The sequence below is a fragment of the Theropithecus gelada genome, chromosome 7b (genome assembly GCF_003255815.1).
Source record: "Theropithecus gelada isolate Dixy chromosome 7b, Tgel_1.0, whole genome shotgun sequence".
NCBI classification, from domain to species: Eukaryota; Metazoa; Chordata; class Mammalia; order Primates; family Cercopithecidae; genus Theropithecus; species Theropithecus gelada.
Genome location: NC_037675.1, coordinates 9,382,318 through 9,396,666, shown reverse-complemented (window position 1 = coordinate 9,396,666; position 14,349 = coordinate 9,382,318). Strand labels below are relative to the sequence as shown.

The following is a 14,349-nucleotide window of genomic DNA, read 5'->3' as shown; positions in this document are numbered from 1 at the left end:
CTGCAATGATTATGAGGCCTCCCCAGCCATGTGGAACTGTGAGTGCCATAAACCTCTTTTTCTTTTTCGTTTTTGTTGTTGTTGTTGTTGTTTCTGCTGCTGCTGCTGTTGTTGTTTTTTGAGATGGAGTTTCACTCTTGTACCCCAGGCTGGAGTGCAATGGCATAATCTCAGCTCATAGAAAACTCCATCTCAAGCAATTCTTCTGCCTCAGCCTCCTGAGTAGCTGGGATTACAGGCACACACCACCATGCCTGGCTAAGTCTTGTATTTTTGGTAGAGATGAGATTTCACATGTTGGCCAGCCTGGTCTTGAACTCCTGACCTCAAGTGATCTACCCGCCTCGCCTCCCAAAATGCTAGGATTATAGGTGTGAGCCACCATGTCCAGCCCAAACCTCTTTTTCTTTATAAATTACCCAGTCTTAGGTATGTCCTTATAGCAGTGTGAGAATGGACTAATACACAACTTCACAGTGATAAATTTGACAATTTTATGAAATGGACCAATCCTTCAAAAACCACAAACTATCAAGACTCAATCAAAATGAAACAGAAAATCTGACTAGTCCCATAACCACTGAAGGAATTGAATTAACAAATTCAAAGCTCTCCCTGCAAAAATATCCAGGCCTAGATAGTCTCACTGGAAAACTGCCAAACATTTAAAGAATAATGAATGCCAATTTTACACAATTTCTTCCAGAAAATAGAAGGCATAGGACTATTTCCAAAGTTATTTTATGAGGCTAGTATTATCCTGCTATTGTTTGAATGTTTGTCCTCTCCAAAATTTATGTCAAAATGTAATTGCTGGGCCAGGCACAGTGGCTCATGCCTGTAATCCCAGGGCTTTAGGAGGTCGAGGCGGGCAGATCACCTGAGGTCGAGAGTTCAAGACCAGCCTGACCAACATGGAGAAACTCCATCTCTACTAAAAATACAAAAAATTAACTGCGCTTTGTGGCAGGTGCCTGTAATCCTAGCTACTTGGGAGACTGAGGCAAGAGAATCGCTTGAACCTGGGAGGCCAGAAGTTGCAGTGAGCCGAGATAGTGCAATTGCACTCCAGCCTGGGCAACAACAGCAAAACTCCGTAACAAACAAACAAACAAACAAACAAAATTAGCTGGCCGTGGTGGCTCCTGTAATCCCAGCTACTCGGGAGGCTGAAGCAGGAGAATCGCTTGAACCCAGGAGGTGGAGGTTGTGGTGAGCCAAGATCACACCATTGCACTCCAGCCTGGGCAACAAGAGCAAAACTCCTTCTCAAAAAAAAAAAAAAAAAAAGTAATTGCTATTAAAATATTAATAGAATTGGGATCTTTAAGAGGTAATTAGGCCTTGTGGGCTCTGCCCCTATGAATGGATTAATGCCATTATAGCGGGAGTGGGTTTGTTATCCTGGAGTGAGTGGGTTCATTATAAAAAGGTAAGTTTGGCCCCTTTTCTCTCCCTCACCCTCTCATCTTCTGCCATGTCTACATTTAAGCCTGTGACACATTTTGATTTTTTATTAATATTATTTTTAATTAACAAATCATAATTGTATACATTTATGGAGTACAATGTGATGTAGACATAAAACTGTAATTTTTAAAAAATTAGGCAAAAATTTTCAGGATTTAGCGCTAGGCAAACAGTGTTTAGATTTGATACCAAAAGCATGATTCATAAAATAAAAAATTGATAAATCAGACTTCATCAAAATTAAATTTTTTTGGCCAGACGCAGTGGCTCACACCTGTAATCCCAGCACTTTGGGAGGCTGAGGTGGATGGATCATGAGGTCAGGAGTTCAAGACTAGCCTGGCCAACATGGTGAAACCCTGCCTCTACTAAAATACAAAAAAATCAGTTGGGCATAGTGGCGGGTGCCTGTAATCCCAGCCACTCAGGAGGCTGAGGCAGGAGAACTGAATTGCTTCAACCCTGGAGGCAGAGGTTGCAGTGAGCTGAGATCTCACCACTGCACTACAGCCTGGGTGACAGAGTGAGACTCCGTCTCAAAAAAAAAATTAAATTTTTTTTTTTGCTGTGTGGATGTCCACATGAAGAGGATGAAGACAAATTATACACTAGGAGAAAATATCTGCAAACCACATATTCAGCAAAGGATTAGTATCTGGAATATATAGTGATCCTTACTTATCCTTGGTTTCACTTTCTGTGGTTTCAGGTATCTGCTCTCAGTTGCTATCTGGAAATATTAAACAGAAAATTCCAGAAATAAACAATTCATAAGTTTTAAATTGTGCACCATCCTGAGTAACATGATGAAATCTTATGCCAGTCCTCTCCCCCTTACCGGGATGGGAGTCATATTCCTTTGCCTGGGATATCCACATTGTCCACACTAGCTACCTAGAAGTCACTTAGTAGCCACCTCAGTTATCAGATTGATTGTCCCAATATCACAGTGCCTGTGTTCAAGTAACCCTTATTTTATTTAATAATACTTTACTAATAATAACTTAATTATTGGCTGGCCGTGATGGCTCATGCCTATAATCCCAGCACTTTGGGAGGCTGAGGTGGGTGGATCACGTGAGGTCAGGAGTTCAAGAGCAGTCTGGCCAACATGGAGAAACTCTGTCTCTACTAAAAATACAAAAATTAACTGGGCGTGGTGGCAGATGCCTGTAGTCCCAGCTACCTGGGAGGCTGAAGCAGGAGAATCTCTTGAACCCGGGAGGCAGAGGCTGCAGTAAGTTTAGATCGTGCCACTGCACTCCCGCCTGGGCAACTGAGTGAGACTCTGTCTCAAAAAAAACCCAAAAAACTTATTAGATATTGTTGTTAATCTCTTACTGTGCCTAATTTATAAATTACACTTTATCCTGGGTGTGTATGTGAAGGAAAAAACAAAGTATGTACAGAGTTCAGCACTATCTACTTTTCAGGCATTCACTGGGGGGTCTTGGAATGTGTCTCCCGAGGAGACACTGTTTAAAAAACTCTCAAAACTCAATAGTAACAACAACAACAACAACAACAACAAAACTATCCAATTAGAAAATGCGCAAAAGACATGAACAGAAATATTACTGAAAAGGATACAGGATGACGAAATAGGCATATGAAAGATATTCAACATTATTAGCCGTGAGGGAAATGCAAGTTAAAATCATAATGAGATGCGCTGTAGAGTCATCCCTCCATATCCATGAGGAGTCAGTTCCGGCACCCCTCTTCCCCCATAGACAACAAACTCCACAGATGCTCACGTCCCTGATGTAAAATGGCATACTCTTTGCCTATAACCTGTGTAGTCCTCCTGTATACTTTAAATCATCTCTAGGTTACTTCTAATACCTAATACAGGCCAGGTGCAGCGGCTCATGCTTATAATCCCAGTGCTTTGGGAGGCTGAGGTGGGAGGATTGCTTGAAGCCAGGGGTTTGAGACCAGCCTGGGCAATAGTGAAACCCTGTCTTTACAAAAAAAAAAATTAATTAGCTGGGCATGGTAGTGCATGCCTGTAGTCCTAGCTGCTTGGGAGACTGAGGCAGGAGGATTGCTTGAGCCCAGGGTTCAAGGCTGCAGTGAACTGAAATCATGGCATTGCACTCCAGCTTGGGCAACAGAGTAAAGACTGTTTCTTTAAAAAAAAAAAAAAAGTTAAGATAACCTTAATACAATGTAAATGCTAGGTAAACAGTTGTTATACTGTATTGTTTAGGAAATAAGGACAAGAATTTTTTTTTTTTTTTTTTTTTTACATATTCAGTACAGACACAACCACCGTCTTTGAAATAAAATATATTTTTGATCCTCAGTTGGCTGAATGCATGAACATGGAACCCATGGATATGGAGGACTGACTGTGTATCTATTAGAATGGCTACAGTTGAAAATGACAACATCAAATGCTAGCAAGGAAATAGCGAAACTGAATTACTCATGCATTTACTAGCAGAAATATAAAATGATGTCACAACTCTGGAAAACAATTTTGCACTTTCTTATAAAATGATATATGCACTCACCACACAACCCAGCAGTTGTACTGTTGGGCATTTATCCTGGAGAAATAAAAACTTCTTTTTTTATTTTGTTTTTATTTTTTTTAATTGAGATAGAGTCTCACTCTGTTGCCCAGGCTGGAATGCAGCGGTGTGATCTTGGCTCACTACAACCTCTGCCTCCCAGGTTCAAGCGATTTTCCTGCCTCAGCTTCCAGAGTAGCAGGGATTATAAGCAGCCTGTCATCATGACCAACTAATTTTTTTGTCTATATATATGTATATATACATATATGTGTGTGTATATATATATATTTTGATACAGAGTTTCTCTCTTGTTGCCCAGACTGGAGTGCAATGGCGCGATCTCGGCTCACCACAACCTCCACCTCCCAGGTTCGAGTGATTCTTCTGCTTCAGCCTCCCAAGTAGCTGGGATTACAGGCATGCACCACCATGCCCAGCTAATTTTGTATTTTTAGTAGAGATAGGGTTTCTCCATGTTGGTCAGGCTGGTCTCGAACTCCCAACCTCACATGTTATGCATACCTTGGCTTCCTATAGTGCTGAGATTATAGGCATCAGCCACTGTGGGCCCGGCCTGTATTTTTGTATAGATGGGGTTTCACCATGTTAGCCAGGCTGGTCTCGAACTCTGGACCTCAGGCGATTCACCTGCCTTGGCTTCCCAAAATGCTGGGATTACAGGCGTGAGCCAGCGCGCCCAGCTTGAGCCACTGCACCTAGCCCCAGCTAATTTTTGTATGTTTAGTAGAGATGGGATTTCACCATGTTGGCCAGGCTGGTCTCGAGCTCCTGATCTCAAGTTATGCTTCTCAAAGTGCTAGGATTACAGGCTTGAGCCACAGTGCCCAGCAGTATACTACAGTTTTGCAAACTGTTACCCTTGGGGACAACTGGACGAAGTTTACAAAGAGCCTCTCTGTATTGTTTCCTACAATTGCATGTGTGTATCTGCAATGATCTCAACAAAAATTTCAATTAAAAAAATTATCAAAAACTTACTGACCCTCTCATTGTCCCTCCCCGCATGAAAGGATCTGAGTTAAAATGTTTTAAGGAACAGATAATTTTCCATGTTATTTAAAGTGGTTCAGCACATATGAAGAGACAGGAAACCATTTCATTTATTTTACTCAGATAATGTCAATACCAAAAAGCACACATGGAACCCCAGTGTGGAAAGACTTTAAAAGATGAGCTGTTGCTGGTGGAAACAGAGTGGGGAGCTTGTAGTCACTCACTTTCCTTCCCCTCTTCCCACCCTTTCCATCACAAACCCCTTCCTGCCTACTCCCCACCCACAACTACATTTTGGGTTTCTGTGGAAACTAAGGGCTGTGCAACTTGCTTTTTGAAAATTACCTCTATTGCACAGTCCTAATTATTGAGAATTATTGCCATAAAAAAATCCCAAACAAAACACTAGCAAATTGAATTCAATTTAAAACAATTATCTACTATCACCATGAAGAGTTTGTCTCAAGAGGGTTAAAATGGCATAAAAATGGAAAATACGTTACCGTGATACGGCATATCAGTAGGTTCAATAAGAACCTACTGATATGTTTAAGAGATACTAAAAAAAGAGATATAATGAGATTAATACCCATTTCATTCTTTTTTTTCTTTCTTTTTTTTTCTTCTAGATTCTTCGTCCAGGCTGGAGAGCAGTGACATGATCTTGGCTCACTGCAACCTCTGCCTCCCAGGTTCAAGCAATTCTCCTGCCTCAACCTCCCGAGTAGCTGGGATTACAGGTGCCCGACACCACGCCCGGCTAATTGTTGTATTTTTAGTAAAGACAGGGTTTCCCCATATTGGCCAGGCTGCTCTAGAATTCCTGACCTCAAATGATCTGCCTGCCTCCGCCTCCCAAAGTGCTGGGATTATAGGCGTGAGCCACCATGCCCTGTCCTGATTTAAAAAAAAAAAAAAAAAAATTCTTATTTACTAAAAGTAGAAAGAAACATTTTTAACCTGATAGATTATGGGGCAAGGAAACATTCCTATATCTGCATGATGTGATCTGAAGTTTAGGAAGCTTCATCTTCTGGAGGGGAGTGGAAGACTAGAGGGACAAAGACTCCAGGTGGACAGACTAATCAATCGTAGACAACCGCACTGGTCCAGGCAAGCAAAATAAGAGTCGGAACAGCAGTGCTTGCTGGGGTTGAGGTGGTTCTCCCAAGAGGTACCTGAGATTGGCTTGAGGGATGAGGGTGAAGGAGAAATTGAAATTGGCTCAGGCTGGGCGTGGTGGCTCATGCCTGTAATCCCAGCACTTTTGGAGGCTGAGGCTGACAGATCACTTAAGTCAGGAGTCCAGGACCAGCCTGGCCAACATGGTGAAACCCCGTCTCTACTAAAAATATAAAAGTTAGCTGGGCATGGTGGTGCGTGTCTGTAGTCCCAGCTGCTTGGGAGGCTGAGGCAGGAGAATCCCCTGGGAGGCAGAGGTTGCAGCGGACCGAGATTGTGCCACTGCACTCCAGTCTGGGCAACAGAGTGAGACTCTGTCTAAAAACAAAAGAGAAAGGAGAAGACAAAAGAATGACAAGAAGTCCTCAAAGAACCTAAAACATTTTTTGGTATTTGTGCAGGTACATCATGTTCTTTCAAAATCGTTTAATTTCTATTACTTCACTTAATCCTCACCCTGTGAGGCTTCCACAAGGTTGCAAACATGAAGGCCCATCTTGGTAGCTGTGCCAGGGCATGTAAGGCCTCAAAAGGTGATGGGCACGCCTCATTTTAGAGGCTGCACTTCCCTACAAAGCACATGAAAATATACCACCTGCCATACTGAATATAATTCATACAGAACCAGGTGAGAGCTGAGTTGAGCTACAATTGACTAGCTGCCTAGTGCTACATTTAAACATGTATTCAAATTAATTTCTGAGTTGCCTTTTATACTTCAGAACCCATTCATTCTTCCTGGAATCTAACATTTCTAGCAATCCCTTTAAAAGCTTCCCAACCAGGTCATACCGCAGTAGCTCATGACTGTAATCCCAGCACTTTGGGAGGCCCATGCTGGAGGACCACTTGAGCCCAGGAGTTCGAGAGCAGCTTGGGCAGCATAGCAAGAGCCTATCTCTACAAAGAATGTTTTTAAAGTTAGCTGGGTGTTGTGCTTGCTTGTAGTCTCAGCTATTTGGGAGGCTGAGGTGGGAGGATTGCTTGAGCCCAGGAGTTTGAGGCTGCAGTGAGCCATGATCGCACCACTGCACTTCAGCTTGGGTGACACGGGGTTGCTTTTTTTTTAATTTTAATTTTTAAAATTGAACCCAACAACCTTGTGGATACAATGCCCTGAACTCTACCATGCCAATCCAGGCTCCTTTTTTTTTTTTTTTTTTTTTGAGATAGAGTCTTGCTGTGTCACCCAGGCTGTAGTGTAGTGGCACGATCTCTGCTTACTACAAACTTCACCTCCTGGGTTCAAGCGATTCTCCCACCTCAGCCTCCCCAGTAGCTGGGATTACAGGTGCTTGACATCATGCCCGGCTAATGTTTGTATTTTTGTAAAGACAGGGTTTCACCATTTTGGCCAGTCTGGTCTCAAACTCCTGACCTCAGGTGATCCGCCCACCTCAGCCTCCCAAAATGCTGGGATTATTGGGTCACTGCGCCTGGCCCAATACAAGCTTCTGAAGTCCTGAAGATCCTTGCAAAGTGTGACAAGCAACGTGGGACCAATGGTTGGAATACCAAACTTAGAACACTTATGTGAGACAAAGAAAATGGGGTGTGGGCAAAATGAGTGGCAGGCAGGAGGCAAGCTGCCAAGGCTCTGGGCAGGAGAGTGGGTGACGGTGCTCAAATAGCTCCCACCCAACTCAGGGAGAATTTATTTCTAATTCCTCCAAAAACATACAGTTTTCTCCTCTTGTAGCTGAGAAAAACTCTACTGGGTCTTGCCCCTTTTGACTGACAAACTATAGAGCAGATTCTCTGACCACCAGGTCTAAGTGGAAGGAAGGGAGAGCACAGGTTTCCCATTCTGTGCGTCTCTGGCTCCACTATCAAGTTGAGAATGCTTCTTAACTCTTCTGTCAGATTCTGGTTGTCATGTGCAATTTGACTGTCTAATCCCACTCATAAAACTCTGGGCTTTTCCCCATGAGGCCTTCAAAAGCAGTCTTGTGGCATTTATTTCTGTTTCTTTTTTTTTTTTAGATGGAGTCTCACTCTGTCGCCCAGGCTGGAGTGCAGTGGCACGATCTCGGCTCGCTGAAAGTTCCGCCTCCCGGGTTCACGCCATTCTCCTGCCTCAGCCTCCAGAGTAGCTGGGACTACAGGGGCCCGCCACCACGCCCGGCTAATTTTTTGAATTTTTAGTGGAGACAGGGTTTCACCGTGTTAGCCAGGGTGGTCTCAATCTCCTGACCTCGTGATCCGCCTGCCTTGGCCTCCCAAAATGCTGGGATTACAGGCGTGAGCCACCGCGCCCAGCCATTTATTTCTATTTCTATTTATTATTTTTCTTTCAATGTACATAACAGGTCTGATCACACTTCCAATCACACCTTTCAGGGAGGACAACTGGTTTATTTAGATGGATTTGGACATGGGTAGAGGGAAATGTACAGTACAGATGAGCTCTAGAGCCCATTTCTCTTGCTCTCTGCAATGTAGGTATTTTTGTTTTTGTTTTTGTTTTTCAATGATCAGCCTTGAGTGACTCGATGTACACTTGTGGGTTCCAGATTCAGGAAATGTTTGATGTTTTTTCATACTGTTGCAAATGGTATTTAGTTTGAAATTTCATATTCTATTAGTTTGTTGCTCCTGTGTAGAAATACAACTGATTTTTGAACTTTTATTTCCAGATTCCCTGATAAATTCATTTATTAATACTAATGGTTAATCTATAGGTTCTAAAGTTTCTTTCGAATTTTCTGTGAATCTTAGCAGTTTTATTTATTTCTTTCCAATCATTATGGTTTTTTGTTTTGTTTTGTTTTGTTTTGTTTTTTGTTTTTTTGAGTCTGAGTCTTACTCTGTTGGCCAGGCTAAAACACTGTGGAGCGATCTCGGTTCACTGCAACCTCTGCCTCCTGGGTTCAAGCCATTCTCCTGCCTCAGTCTCTCAATAGCTGGGATTATAGGTGCGTGCCACCATGCCCAGCTAATTTTTGTATTTTTAGTACAGACAGAGTTTCACCATGCTGGCCAGGCTGGTCTGGAACTCCTGACCTCAGGTGATCCACCACCTTGGCCTCCCAAAGTTCTGGGATTGCAGGTGTGAGCCAATGCGCCTGGCCCATTATGGTTCTTATCCTTTCTCTTGCCTTCTTGCACTACCTCTGACCTCTGGTACACTGTTGATAAAAACAGTGCTCACTTGTCTTGTTCCTGACCCCGGGGGAAGAACACTCACTGTTTCACATTTAAGTGTGCTGTTAGGTGTAGATTTAGTAGGTTCTCTCTATCAGACCCCTCCCATGCATCATTCTGAATTCTCTGCCTCACATCTTGGTCTAGCTGGTGCTGCTAGAAGCGTCTTTTCACAGGCTTTGATCACCATCCCAGACACACTTTGACAGCACCTCTCTTCATGCCACACTGTGTGATTCTTCCCTCATGCCCAGAGGGTTTCCGTGCCCACACTGAGGTGGGAGACACAGTGGGTCTGCAGTGAGTGTCCCTAACAGTGTAGCCTTAGGGTCAAGCTTTGACTGGTAAAGATGGGAGCCAGTTGATCAATTCTTCCCAATTTCTCCCCTCCCAGACAGACTGTGCTGAGAAGCTGATGGTCCCACCTGACTGTGCGTTAACAGGCAGGGGCCAGCTGGCAGTGCCTCCTCCATCACTCTCCCTCCTTCCCTACCACCCACACCAAGCTCCTTGGGATTGCCTCAGGTCGGTTGTCTGGGAAGCTCTGACCAAGATATTTAATAACAGGTGTAACCCTGGAAAGCAGACCCTTAAACAAGAATTTTGGAGTAGACCTTAAGGTCATCTCAAGGACCCCATTATTAGTGATTGGGAGGGGAATATGGTATTACCTGGTATGCAGTGCCATCACAATAATTAAGCTTTTGGCCTGCGGTGAATTTGGATAAGGTACAGGTGGAAAGTGAGGCATTCGCTTATGCAGTGGCTGTGGCCCTCGTACGCCATGCAGCAATGAGAGGCATGAGGATTGTGGTGCACACTTGTTATTGTTAATGGTAGGCTCAGCACAGCCAATTGTCAACTCCAGGTGCACTCTGAAAGTGACAAATGAGAGATCTACCTCCTAATGTTGCTGAGAACTGTGCTGAAAGTCAGTACCATCGATTTTTGTTTCGTGTATCTGGGAGCTATGTTATGAGATGTGTGCACAGTTAAGATTGTTCTTTTTTTTATTGATGAATCAACCTTTCTATTGGAATGAAGTGTCTTTCTTGATCTTTAGGAATAGTCTTTCTCTTGAAGTTTATCTTGCCGGCTATTTTAATAGTCATGCTAGCTTTCTTATGTTTAGAGTTTGTACGATTGATCTTTCTTTTTTTTTTTTGAGATGGAGTGTTGCTCTATTGCCAGGCTGGAGTGCAGTGGCATGATCTCAGCTCACTGCAACCACCACCTCCCAGATTCAAGTGCTTCTCCTGCCTCAGCCTCCCAAGTAGTTGGTTCCACAGGCACCTGCCACCACACCCGGCTAATTTTTGTATTTTTAGTAGAGATGGAGTTTCACCATGTTGGCCAGGGTGGTCTCCATCTCTTGACCTCGTGATCCACCCTGAATGGTAGATCTTACAAAGTGTCTTTATGATTAAAGTGTGTTTCTTGCTGGTCATGGTGGCTCACACCTGTAATCCCAGCACTTTGGGAAGCCAAAGCAGGCAGATCACTTGATTTTGGGAGTTCGAGACCAGCCTGGCCAACATGGTGAAACCCTGTCTCCACTAAAATACAAAAAAAAAAAAAAAAAAAAAAATTAGCTGTGCATGGTGGCGTACGCGTGTAGTCCCAGCTACTCTGGAGGCTGAGACAGAAGAATCGCTTGAATCTGGGAGGCAGAGGTTGCAGTGAGCTGAGATCGTGCCACTGTACTCCAGCCTGGGTGACAGAGTGAGACTCCATCTCAAAAAAAAAAATAATAATAATAATAGTAATAATTAGCTGGTGTGGTGGCATGCACGTGCCAGTATCCCAACTACTGGGGAGGCTGAGGCAGGAGAATGGCTTGAACCCGGAAGGCAGAGGTTGCAGTGAGCCACTGCACTCCAGCCTGGGTGACAGAGCAAGACTCTGTCTCAAAAATAAATAAATAAATAAACAAATAAATAAATAAAATAAAATGTGTTTCTTATAAAGAATATATACAGTAGTTGGGTCTTGCTTTTTTTATTGAGTCTGCCAATTTCCACCTTTTAACTGAGATATTTAGATAAGCATCTAAAAATCGATTGTGTTTTACTCTTTCATTGTTTATTTCAAAAGATAAATATATGTTTTTATATTTATATTTTCCCCTTCTTACACCAAAAGGAACATGCTTGGCTTTCCCCGCCCCTGAACAATACTTCATGAAGATCAACTCCTAGAAGTTCACAGGCATCTTCCCTGTTTCTTTTTTAATTACAGAACTCTCCATTGCTTTGGGTTGAATGTTTAGTCAACCTATTCCTACTGACATTTGGTTCCAGTCTTTTGCTATTACAAATACAGTTGCAATGAATACTGTTGTGTATATGTCTTTTCCATAGTTTGTCAATGTGTCTTTTGCATAGATTTGTGGACATGGGCTTGCTGGTCAGAGAACAAATGCCTATGTAATTTTGCTCCATATTGCTAAATCCCCCTTCTTAGGGATTGCACTCTTTCGCATTTGGTAGGTGGGGCTTCTCCCATGGAAGTCTCTGTGTCAGGGTGACCCAGAGGGCTGCTGTCCATTATCCTGGGCCCCTAAAGGCTAGAACACAGAATTCTTTCCCCAGGAACATTCAGTTTCTTGAAGAAGAGGTTATCTGATCGTTCATCTGGAGGGAATATATATTGTTCCCAGGTGTTTGTGTTTCCACAGGTGCATGTGAAATGGGTGGATTTGAAGGTTGGTGGTGAGTCCGCTTGTTCCATGTGGACATCCTCCATAATTTTCTATTTCAGCTCGCATTTCACTTCCACTGGGCATTTCTGAATCCCAAGTCTCTCTAAGTTTGTGCAAGACTTGCTGACATCCTTCCTGGGTGTTACGCTGAACACCTTACTCTTGGCTGGGACTTCTTCAGTCCACCCAGTAGTTACTCTTCTCCAGGCGCTCCTCATCTTGCAGAGCTTTGCTGAAATCTCTTGTGTGTGATCCACCTCCTATTTCTTCTACCATTGAAGGTTTATGCCTTTTAAATTAATTCAGTAGCATTTTATGAGTTTGAGATTGGGGAGAAGATAAATTTGTGGTGTTTTTCCAACATTTTGATCCAGATGAGCACCAAAAATGTGTAGAAGGAGGCACTGAAGCAGCTAGAGTATGAGGTTGGAAAAGGAAAGGGCTTTCTAATAAGGGCTACTCTGGAACATTTATTTGGCCCTACTTCATGGCTTCTGAGAAACACAAGGGAAGGATCTGAATTATTTTGAAGTTGCTTTTTCTTTTCTTTTCTTTTCCTTTCCTTGCTTTTTTCCTTCCTTCCTTTCTTTTTTTTTTTTGCAACAGTCTCACTCCGTTGCCCAGGCTAGAGTGCAGTGGCACGATCTCGGCTCACTGCAACCTCTGCCTCTTAGGTTCAAGTGAATCTCCTGCCTCAGCCTGCCCAGTAGCTGGGACTTATAGGTGTGCGCCACCACTCTCAGCTAATTTTTATATTTTTTGGTAGAGTTGGGGTTTCCCTGTGTTGGCCAGGGTGGTCTCGAACTCCTGGTCTCCAGTGATCCACGCGCCTTGGCCTCCCAAAGTGCTGGTGTGACAGGCGTGAGCCCCTGCACCTGGCCTGAAGTCACTTTTAGTTGTGAGATGCGTGTTTCTCTGACTGGACCACATGGCTTCTTGATACTTAAATGATCAACAAGTTAATTTGGAAAACAGAGCAAATACTATGCTTAAAATATGGTACGTGCTAAGATATTAGATTCAGCCACCCTACTTTCTGACATACATATGAGGCTTTAATTTTATTATCAAGCAAAAAATAAAAACAAAAAACACAACCCCAAACAACAATAACAAAGCAAGACATCTGCAGAATTGTGTTATGCTCAATTTGTGGGGGCCCTTGCATATGCCCGACATTTTCTTAGATGCCTTTTTCCTTGTAAGACTGAAATATAAAATGAGTATTTGTCCCTATAAATGGTACAAGTCTCACTTGCACAATGATCTAACTCCTATATATCCAGGGTCATAATACCTTGTATCAGACAAGGGGTTAAGACAGGAACAAGTCAACCCTGTTGTCAGGGAATGCGCAGTTTAGTGGAGGAGGTAGAGGAGGTGGACCAGCTAAGAGACAGTTACAAAATGATGTGATGCTTGCTGTTATAGCGGAGTGTTCAGATGAGTCAAGGATTTAATTATCATAGCTGACAATGTACATTTTTATACATGCTCACTTTGACAGTGCATATATTAAAACCGAAGCATTACAGAGACAATTGGCTTGGTCCCTGAACCGAGATGACTTAGAGACTCATGAGACACTTACATTTTTGTAGATAGCCTGTTGTCGTGGAAACATGTCTAGACTTGGTTCCCAAAGGCCTAGGTTTGATTCCCATTCCTACTTTTTATTTCTATTCAGGAAGTTCCTTAACCCTCTCTATGACTCAGTTTCCTCATTTGTAAAAGCATGGTGTCCAGGAGCCACGGCTCATGCCTGAGATCTTCGGGAGGCTGAGGCAGGAGTTCGAGACCAGCCTAGACAACATGTCGAAACCCTGTCTCTACTAAAAATAAAAGAAAAATAGCCAGGCATGGTGGCACATGCCTGCAGTCCCAGCTACTTGAGAGGCTGAGGCAGGAGAATGCCCTGTACCCGGGAGGCGGAGCTTGCAGGAGCTGAGATCACGCCACTCTGCTCCAGCCTGGGTGACAGAGCGAGACTCCCTCCCGTCTGAAAACAAACAAGCAAAGCATGGGGAGAGATGAAATGATCGTTTAGGCTCTTCCCTTCCATGTCAAACTTCCCATGGGGTGAATTCCAATCATTCTTTGAGGTGGAGCTAATAGCCTGGCGAGGCTATCACCGATTCTGTTACAGAGTTGGGCTAGATGCATCAAAATAACCAACTGGGGTCTTTGTAGGTGTCAGTGTTAGATCCGTGAAGTACCTTTGCGGGGAACAAACTTGACAAGTTTAAGGACAATGGAGTTACTTGCTCTTTATTTCTGGAATCAGAGATGTGGCCTCCTTGTAAAATGCTGTCTGAA

At 43.3% G+C, this 14,349-nt stretch overlaps 1 non-coding gene across 1 annotated transcript; it reads left to right on the top strand.

Annotated features, from left to right (window-relative positions):
• The first annotated feature begins 13,526 nt into the window (after positions 1-13,526).
• On the top strand, positions 13,527-13,631 carry LOC112629525. The gene has a single exon (XR_003120629.1). It is a non-coding gene; the product is annotated as a U6 spliceosomal RNA (small nuclear RNA).
• The last annotated feature ends 718 nt before the right edge of the window (positions 13,632-14,349 follow it).